The sequence below is a fragment of the Heptranchias perlo genome, chromosome 20 (genome assembly GCF_035084215.1).
Source record: "Heptranchias perlo isolate sHepPer1 chromosome 20, sHepPer1.hap1, whole genome shotgun sequence".
In the NCBI taxonomy this organism is placed as follows: Eukaryota; Metazoa; Chordata; class Chondrichthyes; order Hexanchiformes; family Hexanchidae; genus Heptranchias; species Heptranchias perlo.
The window spans coordinates 11145998-11160682 of NC_090344.1; the positions used below are offsets into that span (position 1 = coordinate 11145998).

Sequence of the window (14685 nt, forward strand, 5' to 3'; positions counted from 1 at the left end):
GCTGCGATGGCCGAGTGGTTAAGGCGTTGGACTTGAAATCCAATGGGGTTTCCCTGCACAGGTTCGAATCCTGTTCGCAGCGCTACTTTTTAAAGTTTGTTCAGTGTTCAAATTAATATGAACTTGAACGAACGGACCTTGTTCGCTCCCTCAGAGAGGCGCTCCATCGCCAACGACGCTTTTAACTCGGAGCCCAATGATCTCTTGCAAAATTGCAAGACACGTGAAGGAATCTCTCCCAAGCTCCATTCTAAATTCTGCTCGTTCGCAGAACTTGACATTTATACAATTTATTTCTATGTTTTAATCTCTCACTGTCTCTGTCTCTTGACTTTGCCTGTTTTCTCCTGATGGACTTCTCAGGCATCGTGAACAGCGAAGAATGATGGAACCTGCAACACCAGCAGAGAAGGGTAAAGATGGAAAGACTGAGACGGTAGGAAAAGAAAAGGTGCAACCCAGCTGATGAATTCGTAATTAATGTCCACACATTTATGTTTCTTCCCCTTACGATGAAAAAATCAGCAATTTGAGTACAGTACACTTATGGTAGAGTGTATAATATGCGGAGGTTGAGACCGACAATCGAACCTTTGCCGTGGTGATGAAAGCGCCGAATCCTAAACACCAAACCCCAAGGAAACGCTGAAAATTCTTTGCTGCGAACAAGCAGAGCAACGCGGCCTTTCCCACTTGCCCCTTTGTAATTCAGGTCATTTTCCTGCCAGACAAACTGCTCGCACAAAATGGCATTTTCTGTTCGAAATAATATCGCGACAGAGGTGATGTTCAGGCAATGACATCACCAAGTGCAAGTAGGCATGTACATGAAATGGAAAGTGAGGTAAAATACGACCACAAGCTGCTGATGGACATGTTTCCATTTCCAAAATTCACGCACGGAATGCAGCTCCTTGGAAAACTGCAAGGCCACGCAGGTCCATCGTGAATCGTTTGAAGCAACTGACAGTTTAAAGTGGCATCTCCTGCTGCTTCTGTGGGGAGTGAGAGAGAGGCACTGTCGGTATTTGCGTACAGTTTGATTTTGCACAGAACTGCACAGAGAAACAGCAAATATACCGGGGCTGTGAGATGTTCTATATTATTCATATTTAGCCACAGGAATATCCGCAGTCAGAAGCTGAAAAGTAGGGAGAGATAAGAGGCCTGAGAATAAACACAGAGCTGAATGAATCATGAAAGAGCGAAAGAAAAAATAATGTCATCTGTTCCACTCTGTCTCGTGCGCAATCTTGGGAGCTCCCCAATGGCCTGGTGGTGAGAATTCGGTACTCTCACCGCCGCGAGGTTCGATTCCCAGTTCGGGAATTAACTTTAAAAAGAGTTGTGAACTTATTAAATTAATTACATGAAGCTAATTAAATCCTGGTCGTAGTTGAATCCCTGTTTTAATCACCATGAATCAATCGATAACTTTCTATTTCAGACTGAAGGCGATGTTGACGTGGTTACCGAGAGACAGTCAAAACTTTAATAAGATTTTTATGCTTTGAATGTGATGATTTTTTTTCATTTTATAGACTGCATCTTAAGAGTGGGATTAAAAACGCAGTGGAGTCGTTGTTAAATTTAACATTAACTGGCAATTGCTGTTTATCACAGGAGCGCCCGAACTGGTTCTCCGATCAAGATGAAAGTAACGCAACGAGGAACATCTGATACAACACGAAAGACATCGGGCTATGACAAAAGTCCCCACCGTTTTGCTTTCCCAAAATAAAGGGTGTGAAATTTATTCTCTGAACATAGGAACAGTCTGGTCTCGCTCACTACAGAAATCTCCATGTCACAGCGATCCAGCTCTCCTGCTACGAATGCGGCCTCCCTTCGGGCCTTTCGGGGGCTTGTCTGTCAAGGAGAATTGTAATTACCGTGAAGCCAATGTTCCATTCCTTTAAATGATTCATGTGCCTGATTTCCGACCGCAGGGTAAATGGTGGAATATCAGCCCTGCTCAGCTGGCAATGATTCCGGTAGATTTTCTTGATTCCAAAACATGCGTTGAAACCCTGGAACTTTGAGGCGATGAATCCTGAGGAAAAATAAAATAAGGGCTCGAACCATCAAACTTTCACGCTAACGGATAACACCGCCGAGAACAGGTGAAGCGATCACTTGCTAAACCAATAATTCACTGAGATAAACTTTGAGATTGCAGCGACCAATATAACAACTGTCTGCAGTCAGTGAAAAATGAATGACTAAAGCTTGTAGGAGTTAAAATCCAACAAGCCGGTCTTCACTCTTAAACCAGCAACTATGAAGAAAAACATGCCGGAGAAATACTCGATTTCAGTGCGGCGACACTGGGCCAGAGTAAAGTTCATTCAATATAATTGCCGAGTGGATGGAGGGTGGATTTGGAACTCCTGGCCGATTGCACCACGCATTTTCCAGATCTGCTTGGAGCACCAATCCCTTCAGTTCATCACTTAGAGGGACAATTCGATTCTCGATTTCTTTTCCCTGACGATTGATGAATTTTACAAATTGGAAGCGATCAATATCAAAGCTAACAAGTCACAGACATGCTCACAGATACAAAGCGGCCACACTCTGCTTCAATGTGATGAAAGTCAAGAGCGATTTCACGGTCGAATGTAATGGCTAACAAAATTCATTCAACGGAAGTTCAGGTCGTTGAGGTGCCTTTAAAGTCCTGATTGTTTCTATCAAACTTCTTCCCAAAGCGTTTGAGATTCACGTGGGACGATTTGGGGACGTTATTTCTTTTGATGCAAAAGTTTCAACTGCAGTTCAAGATCAAAATTCGTGGGACCACAGCTGTTCACAAATTGTCGGCGCTGGGACCACTGTTGTTCACAATTTATCGGTTCTGGGACCACTGTTGTTTTCAATTTATCGTTTCTGGGACCACTGTTGTTCAAAATTCATCGGTTCTGGGACCACTGTTGTTCAAAATTTACATTTATGATTTGGACACGGGAATCGGAAGTACAATTCCAAAATTAGGGATGACACCTAATTGCGAGCTGTAGTTAATACAAAGGAAAAATGAGAAAAATAAGGACGACATTATCAACTTTGCAGAATGGGCGTGTAAATGGCAAATTAATAACAATATTTGTTGTGCACTCCTTTGCCTTTTTGCCCCCCCCCTCAACTCACTCACACTTCTTCAGATTGAATTGTATTTGCCACTTTTCTATCCACCGTTCCGCTCTATCTGTATCTTCTTGCAGTCGACAGCTTTCCTCCTCACTATCAACCACAGGACCAATTTTTGTATCATCTGCACATTTCTTAATCATGCCCCCTGAATTTAAGTCTAAATCAATGATCTGTACCATGAAAAGCAGGGACCTATTACGAAGCCGCATGGAACCCCACTCGAAACAGCCTTCCAGTCACAAAAGCACCCGTCGACCACAACCGCTTGCTTCCTCCCACTCAGCCAATTTTGGATTTAACTTGCCAATGTCCCTTGGATGCAATGGGCATTTACATTTTTGACCAATCTGCCCTGTAGAACTTTGTCAAAAGCCTCGCTAAAACCCATGTTGACTTCATCAATCGCGCTACCCTCATCGATCCTCCTTGATATCTCCTCAAGTAATTCAATTCAAACGACCATCCCTTAACAAATCCACGCTGACTGTCCTTGATTAATCCGTGCCTTTCGAAATGACGATTAATACTGTCCCTCAGAATTGTGCAAAATAATTTACCCACCATCGAGTTTAGGCTGACTGGCCTGTATTTACTCGATCTATCCCTTTCTCCCTTTTTAAACAATGGTACAACGTTTGCAATCCTCCAATCCTCCAGCACGACAACTTTTGCCAGGGTGGATTGGAAAATGATGGTCAGAGCCTCCGCTATTTCCTTCCTTGCTTCTGTTAACATCCTGGGATATATTTCATCCGGGTCTGGAGATTCAGGTGGAGCGATTTGAAGACTTATTTTTCCCATTTGCAAACGTTTGTACCGCAGGTCAAGATCACAAGCCTTTGTCCAAATAAGGACAAATTCCGACTTTGAACCTCAAATCGTGAATTATACCCCGACCCCAACGAGCCCAGAAACAAGAACGTGTCCTTAAATTAACGTGTGACAGACACATTCCATGAGAGGTCTGTCTATGGAATGAAAGGGCGTTTTTGAACAGTCATCTTGCGATCCGTTTCCTCCTGAAACCTGAACAAAGACAAAGACCACAGTGTTATTTTGTCGCTTCATTGCACAAATTAGGTAAAATAATAAGCTGCACAAGGCACTGCTGAGAGTTGAACCCAGGATCTCCTGTTTACTAAACAGATGCTTTAACCAGCTAAACCACAGCGCCAATTGATGATGCAACAGCCCCATCTCCTCTCACTAATATCTATCAGCGACACTTCACCATTGGGGGTTCAGGCCGTTTTCTCTCTGTCCATTTCGCTTGTCCGTTTACCTGTGCATTCCGACACTGACTGGATTTCTCGCTGTGTTTATCTTTGTGCATCAATCAGTGCGTTGATACATGGATGATTATGTGTGATTGTATTTGTTACGTTAAATAAATTAGGGCTTCAGACAATTCTCGCTCTGACATTGGAGAACTATTGAGCCGAACTTTACAGCGAATTGTTGTTCATTGTGGTGCTGAAACTAAAAAATCCCAAGAGAAGCAAAAAGGGAAAAGGAGAAAAACTTGTGAGGGAAAATGAGGACAACTCTCAAGGTTTTTACAAGTATATTAAGAGAAAGAAGGGAGGCTTAGTGTAATGTGGGCCGCTTGAAGACAGATGGAGGTGACATTGTAATTGAAAATCAGGAAATGGCAGAGTTGCTAAATTTTTAATTTGCATCGGTCGTCACAGAAATGGATGAGGCTAACATACCAGAGACACGAGGAAAACTGTTAATAAATCAAGGGGATTCGTATAAGTAAAATAATGGCAATGGAGAAAATAATTAGGCTAAAGATACACAAATCTCCAGGACCTGATGGTCACCATTCCAGATGATTAAAAGGAACAGGTGAGGAAATTTAGTCTTGATCGATCAAAACTCTCTTGATTGAGGAATTGTTATTTAACGAAGCGCATCTGATTGGAAGCTTCTGTTTGAGAAAGATCTCGAAGTGATAATTGAGAGACCGAAAATGAAGCTGTTTGGCAGGAGCGCTGATGCCGTCCGTTGTTCGCTGCTCTCGTATTGTACAATTGTTAAGCGTACGTTACTTATTTATAGCAGTATGGGCTCCAGAAATGACCAGGTTGTGAGTTCGAGCGTCTTCTAAAACAACCAAACCTTTTACTCCGAACATTTTGATCGGAGTTCAAGGTACAAATGGTATCTTCCATAACGCATCTTGTTAACAACCAGTCGTTTTTACAATACGCTCTTCTGGGACAAACGTATGGAGGTCAACAATCGACTTCTTAGTTTTCCCATGTGGGCATTTGCGTTCCTCTGGCCTACCGTCTTGCAATAGCAGGTGGCAGTTTAGTTGTTCATAGCGGGAGAGGGGGCTTTTAGCGGCAGCTCATATGGCAAAGGGGCCGGTACGAGATCTTTAAATCTAAAGAACCAAACAAACAATTCTTCTTTTCTTTAAGCCGATATTCATCGGTTGGAAGTTTCGTGTGGGGAAAATTTGGAAGAGAAATATGCTGCCTGGTTTCACTGTGTCACGGGTGAAATTATTCAGCTTACAGATGTTAATACGCTGAAAGGTCGGGAGGCCTTTTCCAACTCCCGTGTGAGACAAGTTCAGCTTTTGAGCCTCTGGTTAAAGTGCTATTTTAATTGCTGCTAACGAATGACAAGACATTTGGCACAAACAAGAAGAATTGCAAACTCACGAGTTTACTGTCCATGTTTCTTACATCTTGTTCAACAGGAACAAGGATTCTCCTCAACACGTTGCTGAGAATTTTATCAAACGGACCTCACCCTCGTTCGACGGCTGCAGGGATAATTCAGAGATCTCCCATTAATATGTACGATGGGACCTTATGCAGTATCGAGCCTGGGTAGCTCAGTCGGTAGAGTATCAGACTTTTAAAGTGGGCAGTGAGCTGAAGGTCCAACGTTTAACTCCCTGTCCAGGCTCCAGATTTCGGAACAGCTGGCAAGCTGTGACTTTGTAGGGGGATCCGAGATGTGTTGTCAAAGTTTCGATCGTATCTTGTTTCCCAGGGATGGGCAGTAATGCGCTGTCTGAGGCGGTTCCCGATCAGGAATTCAACTTTACTGTATTAGTTCACTGTATTAATTTCGCAAAACTCATTAAACTCTGTAAAAAAGACGAATACTTGTTCAAATCGCCATTAATCAACCAGTAACTTTCTGTTTCCGGCTGAAAGAAATGTTAACTTTTTTATGCGTTAAATCACCAGGCAGAATTTAGGGAGTTCAGAGGGGAAGGAAAAAGGAAATGAGAGGCACAGAGAAATATGACTATTGACTGACGGCCAAAATAAAATGGAATCCAAAAGACTTCGACAGGCATGCATACAGTAAACGGGTAGTCAGAGGAGGGGTGAGGCCGATTAGGCACGATAAAGGAGATCTGCTCATGGAGGCAGAGGGGATGGCCTTGGTACCAAATGAGTACTTTGCATCTATCTTTACCAAGAAGACAGAGTCTCAGCAAAGGAAGTTATCGTTTAGATACTGGATGGTCTAAAAATTGATAAAGAAGAGGCACTTGAACGGCTGGCTGTACTTAAAGCAGATAAACCACCACGTCCGGATGGGATGCATGCTCGGTTGCTGAGGGAAGTAAGGGTGGAAATTGCGGAGGTACTGACCATAATCTACCAACATCCTTAGATATGTGGGTGGTGCCAGAGGACTGGAGAATTGGAAAGGTTACACCCTTGTTCAAAAAAGGGTGTACGGATAAACCCAGCAACTATCGGCCAGTCAGTTTAACCTCAGTGGTGGGGAAACGTTTAGAAACGATAACCCGGGACAGAATTAACAGTCACTTGGACGAGGGTGGATTGATTAGGGAAAGGCAGCACGGATTTGTTAAAGGTAAATCGTGCTTAACTGACCTTTTAGAGTTTTTTGATGAGGTAACAGAGAGGATAGATGAGGGCAATTTAGTTGATGTGGTGTATGTGGACATTCAAAAGGTGTTTGCTAAAGTGCCGCATGGTAGGCTTATCATCAAGATTGCGGCCCATGGAATAAACGGGGCAGAAACAACATAAATGCAGAATTGACGAACAGAAGTAAACAGATTACTCGTGAACTGTTGTTTTTCGAACTGGCGAGAGGTGTACAGTGGCGTTCCCCAGGGATCAGTGCTGGGACCACTGCTTTTCTTGATATATATTAATGACTTGGACTTGAGTGCACAGAGCACAATTTCAAAATTTGCAGATGAAACAAAACTTGGAAGAGTAGTAAACAATGATAAGGATCGTGATGGACTTCAAAGGATATGGACAGGCTGGTGGCTTGGGCGGAGACGGGGCAGATGAAATTTAACGCAAAAAAAATGCGAAGTGATACATTTCGGTCGGAAAAACGAGGAGAGGCAAAATAAACTCCAGGGCACAAATGTAAATGCGGTAGAGGAACAAAGAGGGGTTTATGTGTACAAATCGTTGAATGTGGCAGGGCAGGTTGAGAAAGCGGTTAAAAAGCATACGGGATCCTGGGCTTTATAAATAGATGTATAGAGTACAAAAGTATAGAAGTCAGGATGAAACTTTATAACACACTGGTTCGAACACAACTGAAATTTTGTGTGGGGTTCGGGACACCGCACTTCAGGAAAGATGTGAAGGCCTTCGAGGGGGTGCAGAAAAAAAATACTGTCAGAATTCCAGGGATAAGGGACTTTACTCACGTGGATAGACCGGAGAATCTGAGGTTGTTCTCCTTGGAACAGAGACGGTTTTGTAGAGATTTGATAGAGGTATTCAAAATCATGAAGGATCGAGGCATGGAAGATGGAGAGAAACTGTTCCCATTGGCGGAAGGGTCAAGAACCAGAGGACAGAGATTTAAAGTGATTGGCAAAATAACCAAAGGTGACATGAGGAAAAACTTTTTTACACAGCGAGAGGTTCGGATCTCAATGCACTGCCCGAGGGTGTGATGGAGGCAGATTCAATCATGGCCTTCAAAGGGGAGCTGGATCAGTACTTGAAAGGGAAAAAAATGCAGGGCTTCGGGGAAAGGCAGGGGAGTGGTTCTAGCTGGATTGCTCTTGCAGAGATCTCGCACGGACTCGATGGCGCGAATGGCCTCTTTCCGTGCTGTAAGTTTTCTATGATTCAATACTACGTGTAGGTTGCAATGCAAAGGGAACAGAGCGTGCCACAAATCGACACGACTCTGAGTATCCTCACAAGCAATGTATTTTTAGAGCAACTAATTCTGAAACGTCTTACTTGATAACTCAATTCGTGCACTCGAAAGCAATTTGGTAAAGGGAGACTAATATTGGTGAATGGAAATAGTTGGTGCACAACTTGATATTGCTGTCCACCCGAAGAGAAAACGAGATTGGATGGATCGAAGTGGTCTGAAAGGATGGTCGATCGGCTGTGAGACGCAACCAACTTTTACACTGGCTGCACAATTAAAGTAACAGTGGCTCGTTGGTCTAGGGGTATGATTCTCGCTTAGGGCATTTCATTAAGTGATACGCGAGAGGTCCCGGGTTCAATTCCAGGACGAGCCCGCATGTCTTTCTCCCTTTAGTGAAAAGTCACCAATTGGTTTCTCACATCTTTTCAGTTTTGCTGTTGGGAGAACTGAATTCTGTCCAGAGGATGTTTGAGCTCTCGTGGACTGAATGCCGAAGTTTCGTCGACGCAATACACATGAAGCAAATAAAATGTCTCAAGATGATGAGGCAATTGAAACTGAATTTGGATTTTTCCCAATTCAGGCGGATATCAGATGACGGGATAGAAAGCCACATATCCAAGTTTGCCGATGACACCAAGATGGGCAGCATTGTAAGCAGTGCAGATGAAAGCATAAAATTACAGAGAGGCATTAATTTAATAAATAAATGGGTAAAATTGTGGCAAATCGATATGAATTTCGTCAAGTGTGAGGTCATCCACTTTGGACCTAAAAGGATAAATCAGAGTACTTTCTAAATGGTGAAAAGCTCGAAACATTGGAGGTCCAAAAAGACTTAGGGGTCCATGAACATACATCATTAAAATGTCATGCACAGGTACAAAAAATAATCAAAAAGGTTAATGGAATGTTGGTCTTTATATCCCGAGGACTAGATTCAAGGGGATAGGCATTATGATACAGTTATACAAAGCTCTGGTTGGACCACACCTGGAGTATTGCCTTCAGTTCTGGGCAACGCACCTTAGGAAGGATATATTGGCTATGAAGGGAGTGCAGCGTCGATTTACTAGAATGTTACCTGGACTCCACAGTTCAAATTACGCGGAGAGATTACATAAACTCGGGTTTGCCTTGAATTCAGTAGATTAAGTGCTGATTTGATCGAACATTTCAAAATATTAAGGGGAACTGATGGGGTAAACAGAAAAAAAAAGATTTCCGCCCGTTCGCGTGTCTCGGACTCGGGGACGCAGCCTAAATATTAGGGTCAGGACTTTCAGGAGTGAAGTTGGGAAACACCTCTGCAAGCAAAGGGAGGTCGAAGTTTGGAACTCTCTTCCACAAACGGCAGTTGATGCGAGCTCAATTGTTAATTTTAAAACTGAAATTGATAGATTTTTGTTAACCAAAGGCATTAAGGGACATGGGGCTAAGGCGATAATATGCAGTTAGGTTACATATCAACCAGGATCTCACTGAATTGCGCAACAGGCTCGAGGGGCGAAATAGTCTTCTTTTGCTCTTCAGCTCCTCATTGTTACAGAATGATCCTGCATTGTATCGGGAATCGAACCAAGGTCTCCAGCGTAACAAGTAAGAATTCGACCCCAAGCACCATCAATGCGCGCGTTTGTAACAGCAGCATGTGTCCATTTGGAATCCGATCTGAATGAACATGCCGTTTACAGCTGCGGTGGCCGAGTGTTTAAAGCGTTGGACTCAAAATTCAATTGAGGATTTCCTGCCCAGGTTTGAATTCTGCTCGCAGAGCTACTGTTTAAAGATCACTTCAGTGCTGAAATAGATTAATTGAAGTTAATTGACCGCATTTATCTCTCTCCCAGAATGAGAGATTCTCCAGCGAGGCCGGTGCTTTTAATTTGTGTCCAATCTTCTCTTGCAAGATTTCAAGACCCAAGAAGGAATCTCTCCCAATCTGTAACTTAAATTCTGCTAGTTTGCAAAACTTGACATTTATACTCTTTATTTTCTTTGTCTGCATCTCTCCATCTCTCCATGTCTCCGTCTCTTGTCTCTCTGTGTTGTCCCCGATAGACTTCTCAGGCTTCCTTGAACGGCGATGGCTGATCTAACCTGCAACAATAGCAGAGAAGGGTAAAGAAAAAAAAGACTGAGACAGCAGGAAAAGGAAAGGTGCAACCCAGCTGATAATTTCGCAGCTAATGTTTCCACATTCGTGGCTCTTCGTTCTCATGGTGAATGAAAGCAGCAATTTGAGCAAAGTGTACTTATGGTGGAGTGTAAACTATGACGATGCCGAGACAGACGACAATGTCGTTTCAGAGTAATTCATTCTGGAAAGTGTTACTTGATAATACAAGTCATACATTCAAAACAAATTTGATAAAGAGAGACTAATGTTGTTGATCTGAAATAATTAGTTTAGAACCTGATATTGCTCTACATCGTATATCGTACAAGAAAGCGAGTTTGGATGGCCATGGTGTTCTGAAAGGATTGCGGATCAGCTGCGCGGCAGCGAAATTTTACAGTGGCTGCACGGCTCTGTTACCAGTTGGACTTTGGATCTGATTCTCGCTCAGGGAGTTTCACTGGTTCAAATCCCGGTATGAGCCCCCTTGCGTCCCCATTTTTCGTCAAAAACCACCAATTGGCTTCTCACATCTTTGAAGCAAGTGCAGAAGGCAGGTTTGACTTATCTCCAGCCGAGCATGTTTGAACACCAGAGGAGAGAATGCAGAGGGTATGTCCACGAAAGACACGTCGACGAAATGAAGATAATCTTTCAAGAAGTTGTACAGATTGAAGCCGGCACATGAATTTATCCCAATTCAGGCGATTTCATGGTTCCAGATACAAAAGGTAAAGGAAGCTGCATTGGCCTGGAACCAAACCCCTGGTTTCCCGTCGGCAGGCGAGAGTTCTACACTCAACCACCAATCCACACACGGCTGCAGGCTGCACGTGTCGCGTTGGATACAAATCTGGAACATGCAGTCTGGCAGAGTTCCTGTGATTATCCTGCGCAGTCTACAACCGCGTGCTACCTGTGGGTGACCAAACGAGTGGGTCAAGCATGGTCTTGAAATTCACTGAGATTCGAAATCACTTCAAACCGCCACTGTAAAATGGTCAAATAAATAAGAGCTGTCGTTACCAGGCAGTGTTTACTTTTTTCAGAAATAAAGTTATAATCCAGCCCTATGTCGAACTCTTAGATTTCACGGCATGCGACGAATTTCCATTAAGCTGCCACCTAAATTCTGCTCAATGACAGAATTGGAGATTTATACTATTTTTCTTTGCATGTATCTATCTATCTCTGTCTGCGTTTCTTCACTTTCGCTGTTGATCCCTAATGGACTTATCAGGCTTCCTTCAACAGCCAGGTCTGCAAACCCGGGATGGGAAAAGGCTGTCGGTTCTTCGTCCAATTGTTGGATTTCGACGGGTTGAGTTTTGCTATTTTCCGTCTCCGTTTTCGGAAAATATAAACCGAGATGGGATTTCCCCTGCTCGGGTCCCGTCACCTGCGGATAATGGGAATGAACCCGATCTATCATCCGGTCCTAATATCTGTATTCTCATTGTTTAACAATAAAATTACGGGGTTACAGTTATTTTCAGGACACATTTTAGAAATTCAGACTTATTCGAAAACTAGAAGCACGTGGGATTAAAGGGCCGGTGGTAACGTGGGCAAGTAATAGTCTGGGGGATAGGAGGCTGAGAGTAGTGGTGAACGGATGTTTTTCTGACTGGGGAGAAATATGCAGTGGAATCCCCCAGGGGTCGGTATTTGGACTATTGCTTTTCTTGTTATATATAAATGTCTTGGATGTGGGAATAGGGAGTACAATTTCGAAGTTTGCGGATGATACAGAACTTGGCAACGTAGTAAATAGTGAGCATGATAATAGCAGACTTCAGGAGGACATGGACAGACTGGTGAAATGGGCGGTCACGTGACAGATTTAACGCCGATCAGTGTGAAGTGATGCACTTTTGGAAGAAGAACATGGAGAGGCAGTATAATCTAAATGGAACAAATTATGGGAGGTTCCAAGAGCAGAGGAACCTGGGGGTTCATATTCAGAAAACAGGGCAAGTTGATAAGGCGGTTAAGAAAGCGTATGGGATACTTGGCTTTGTAAATAGGGGCATTGAATACAAAAAATGGAAGTCATACTAATCCTTACAAATCAGTGTTTAGGTCTCATCTGGAGTATATTGTACAGATCTGGGCACCACACTTTAGGATGAAAAGGGATTGAAGAGGATTCAGAGCAGGTCGACCTGGATGATACCAGGGATGAGGGACTTCAGTTATTTGGAGAGATTGGAGAAGCTGGGATTGTTCTCCTTACAGCAGAGATGGTGAACGGGAGACCTAATAGAGGTATTCAAAATAGTGAGGGGTTTTGAAAGAGCAAGTATGGAGAAACTGTTTCCTCTGGCATGTGGGTTGGTAACCGGAGATCACAGATTTAAAATAATTGGGAAAAGAACTAGAGGGGAATTGAGGAGAATTTTTTTCACACAGAGGGTTGTTAAGATCAGGAACGCACTTCCTGAAAGGGTGGTGGAAGCAGATTCCATGGGATCATTCAAAAGGCAATTGGACATAATTAAAGAGGACTAATTTGCATGATTATTGGGAAGAATCTGGGGTGTGGGTCTAATTTGGACAGGTCTTCGAAAAATCCGGCACTGGCACGACGGCCGAATGGCCTCCTTCTGTGATGTAAGATTCTATGATTCTATGATTACCTTCTGAATCATTGCAATTGAAGCTATTCAGTGTTGAGCAAAGAAGAAAATTATAACCGTGATATTCTGCTTCTCCATTCCCTTATGAATATCGCAGATTATAATGTCCAGGCGGAGGTGAGACTGAATGGGGGATAGAGTGCGGAGCTTGGAATGGAAGCCCAGCAGAATGAACTTGGTCTCATCAGTTTTTGTTATTTTTCCGACCAGTTGCCCGAAGCAGGCGGTGAACCTTTTTCTCGAGAGAGGATCGTCATTTCAGTTCAGAAGGAAAAAGGTATCAAGAAAATCGCGTAAAACGCACACAGAATGATCCGGGACTGACAGCACATCCCTTTTAAACAGACACAGACACGAAATGATCCGGACATAAATCATAATTATGGGACGTAAGTTTCTCTTACGTTGACCATAAGATTTACTCATTTTACAATGACACCAATGTGCACTCTGATATTTCGCGATCTCACAATCTCACAATCTCAACACCTTCCTGGAAGGAACTGTTGCTGATTTCAGCAAACAATACAAAACCCTCCGTCTGCCGTTTCGAGAAGGATGGGACTTTCACCAGACCTTCTGGGTGGACTGAATGGGAGAAACAAAACATAAACGCAATAACGACGAAGATGGGATTCGAACCCACGCGTGCAGAGCACAATGGATTAGCAGTCCATCGCCTTAACTTCTTGGCCACCTCGTCGCATGCAGAAACATGCGAAACCCCCTTTATTCAAAATTAAAATTCTGGCTATGTTGCCAATCTGAAATAAAAACTGTGAATGTGGATATCCTCAGCAGGTCAGGCAGAATCTTTCGACATAGAAACAGAGTTAACGTTTCAGGTCAATGACCATCACATGAGTATTCCAACTCACTCAACTTGCGCCTTGTAAATGGTTGAACGGCTTTAGGGAGTTAGAAGGTGAGTGACTTGGCTCAGAATATCCAGCCTCTGACCTGCTCTTGTCGCCACAATATTTATGTAGCTGGTCCAGTTAAATTTCTGGTTAATGATGACCACAAGTATGTTGATGGTGGGGGATTCGGCGATGTTACTAACGAATCCCCACAGAAGAGATTTACTGTAATGATTCCAGGGATGAGGGGTATAAGTTTCATGAATAGATTGGAGAAGCTGGGGTTGTTCTGCTTGGAACAGAGACGGTTCCGAGGAGATTTGATAGAGGTATTCAAAATCATGAAGGATCCAGACAGAGTAGATAGAGAGAAACTGTTCCAATTGGCGGAAGGTTCAAGGACCAGAGAACATAGATTTAAGGTGTTCGGCAAAAGAACCAAAGGTGACATGAGGAAAAACTTTTCGACACAGCGAGTGTTTAGGATCTGGAATACACCGCCCGAGGGGGTGGTGGAGGCAGATTCACTCATGGTCTTCAATAAAGAACTGGATAAGTATTTGAAACGAAAGAGAATACAGGGCTGCAGGGAATGGACGGGGGAGTGGGTCTGTCTGGATTGCACTTGCAGAGAGCCGGCACGGACTCGATGTGCCGAATGGCCTCTTTTCGTGCTGTGACCTTTCTATGATTCTATTCTATTTGTGGGAGGCGATGCGAAGCGACCGGAGCGTGACGTAAATCGACCTGTTCACGTACATTCCCT

General features: G+C 43.4%; 3 non-coding genes across 3 annotated transcripts; 1 reads left to right on the forward strand and 2 right to left on the reverse strand.

Moving 5' to 3' along the window:
• Positions 1–82, forward strand: trnas-uga (transfer RNA serine (anticodon UGA)). Its single transcript has one exon. It is a non-coding gene; the product is annotated as a tRNA-Ser (tRNA).
• A 4171-nt stretch (positions 83–4253) lies between these two features.
• trnat-agu (transfer RNA threonine (anticodon AGU)) lies at positions 4254–4327 on the reverse strand. Its single transcript has one exon. It is a non-coding gene; the product is annotated as a tRNA-Thr (tRNA).
• A 9353-nt stretch (positions 4328–13680) lies between these two features.
• Positions 13681–13762, reverse strand: trnas-gcu (transfer RNA serine (anticodon GCU)). Its single transcript has one exon. It is a non-coding gene; the product is annotated as a tRNA-Ser (tRNA).
• Between the last annotated feature and the right edge of the window lie 923 nt (positions 13763–14685).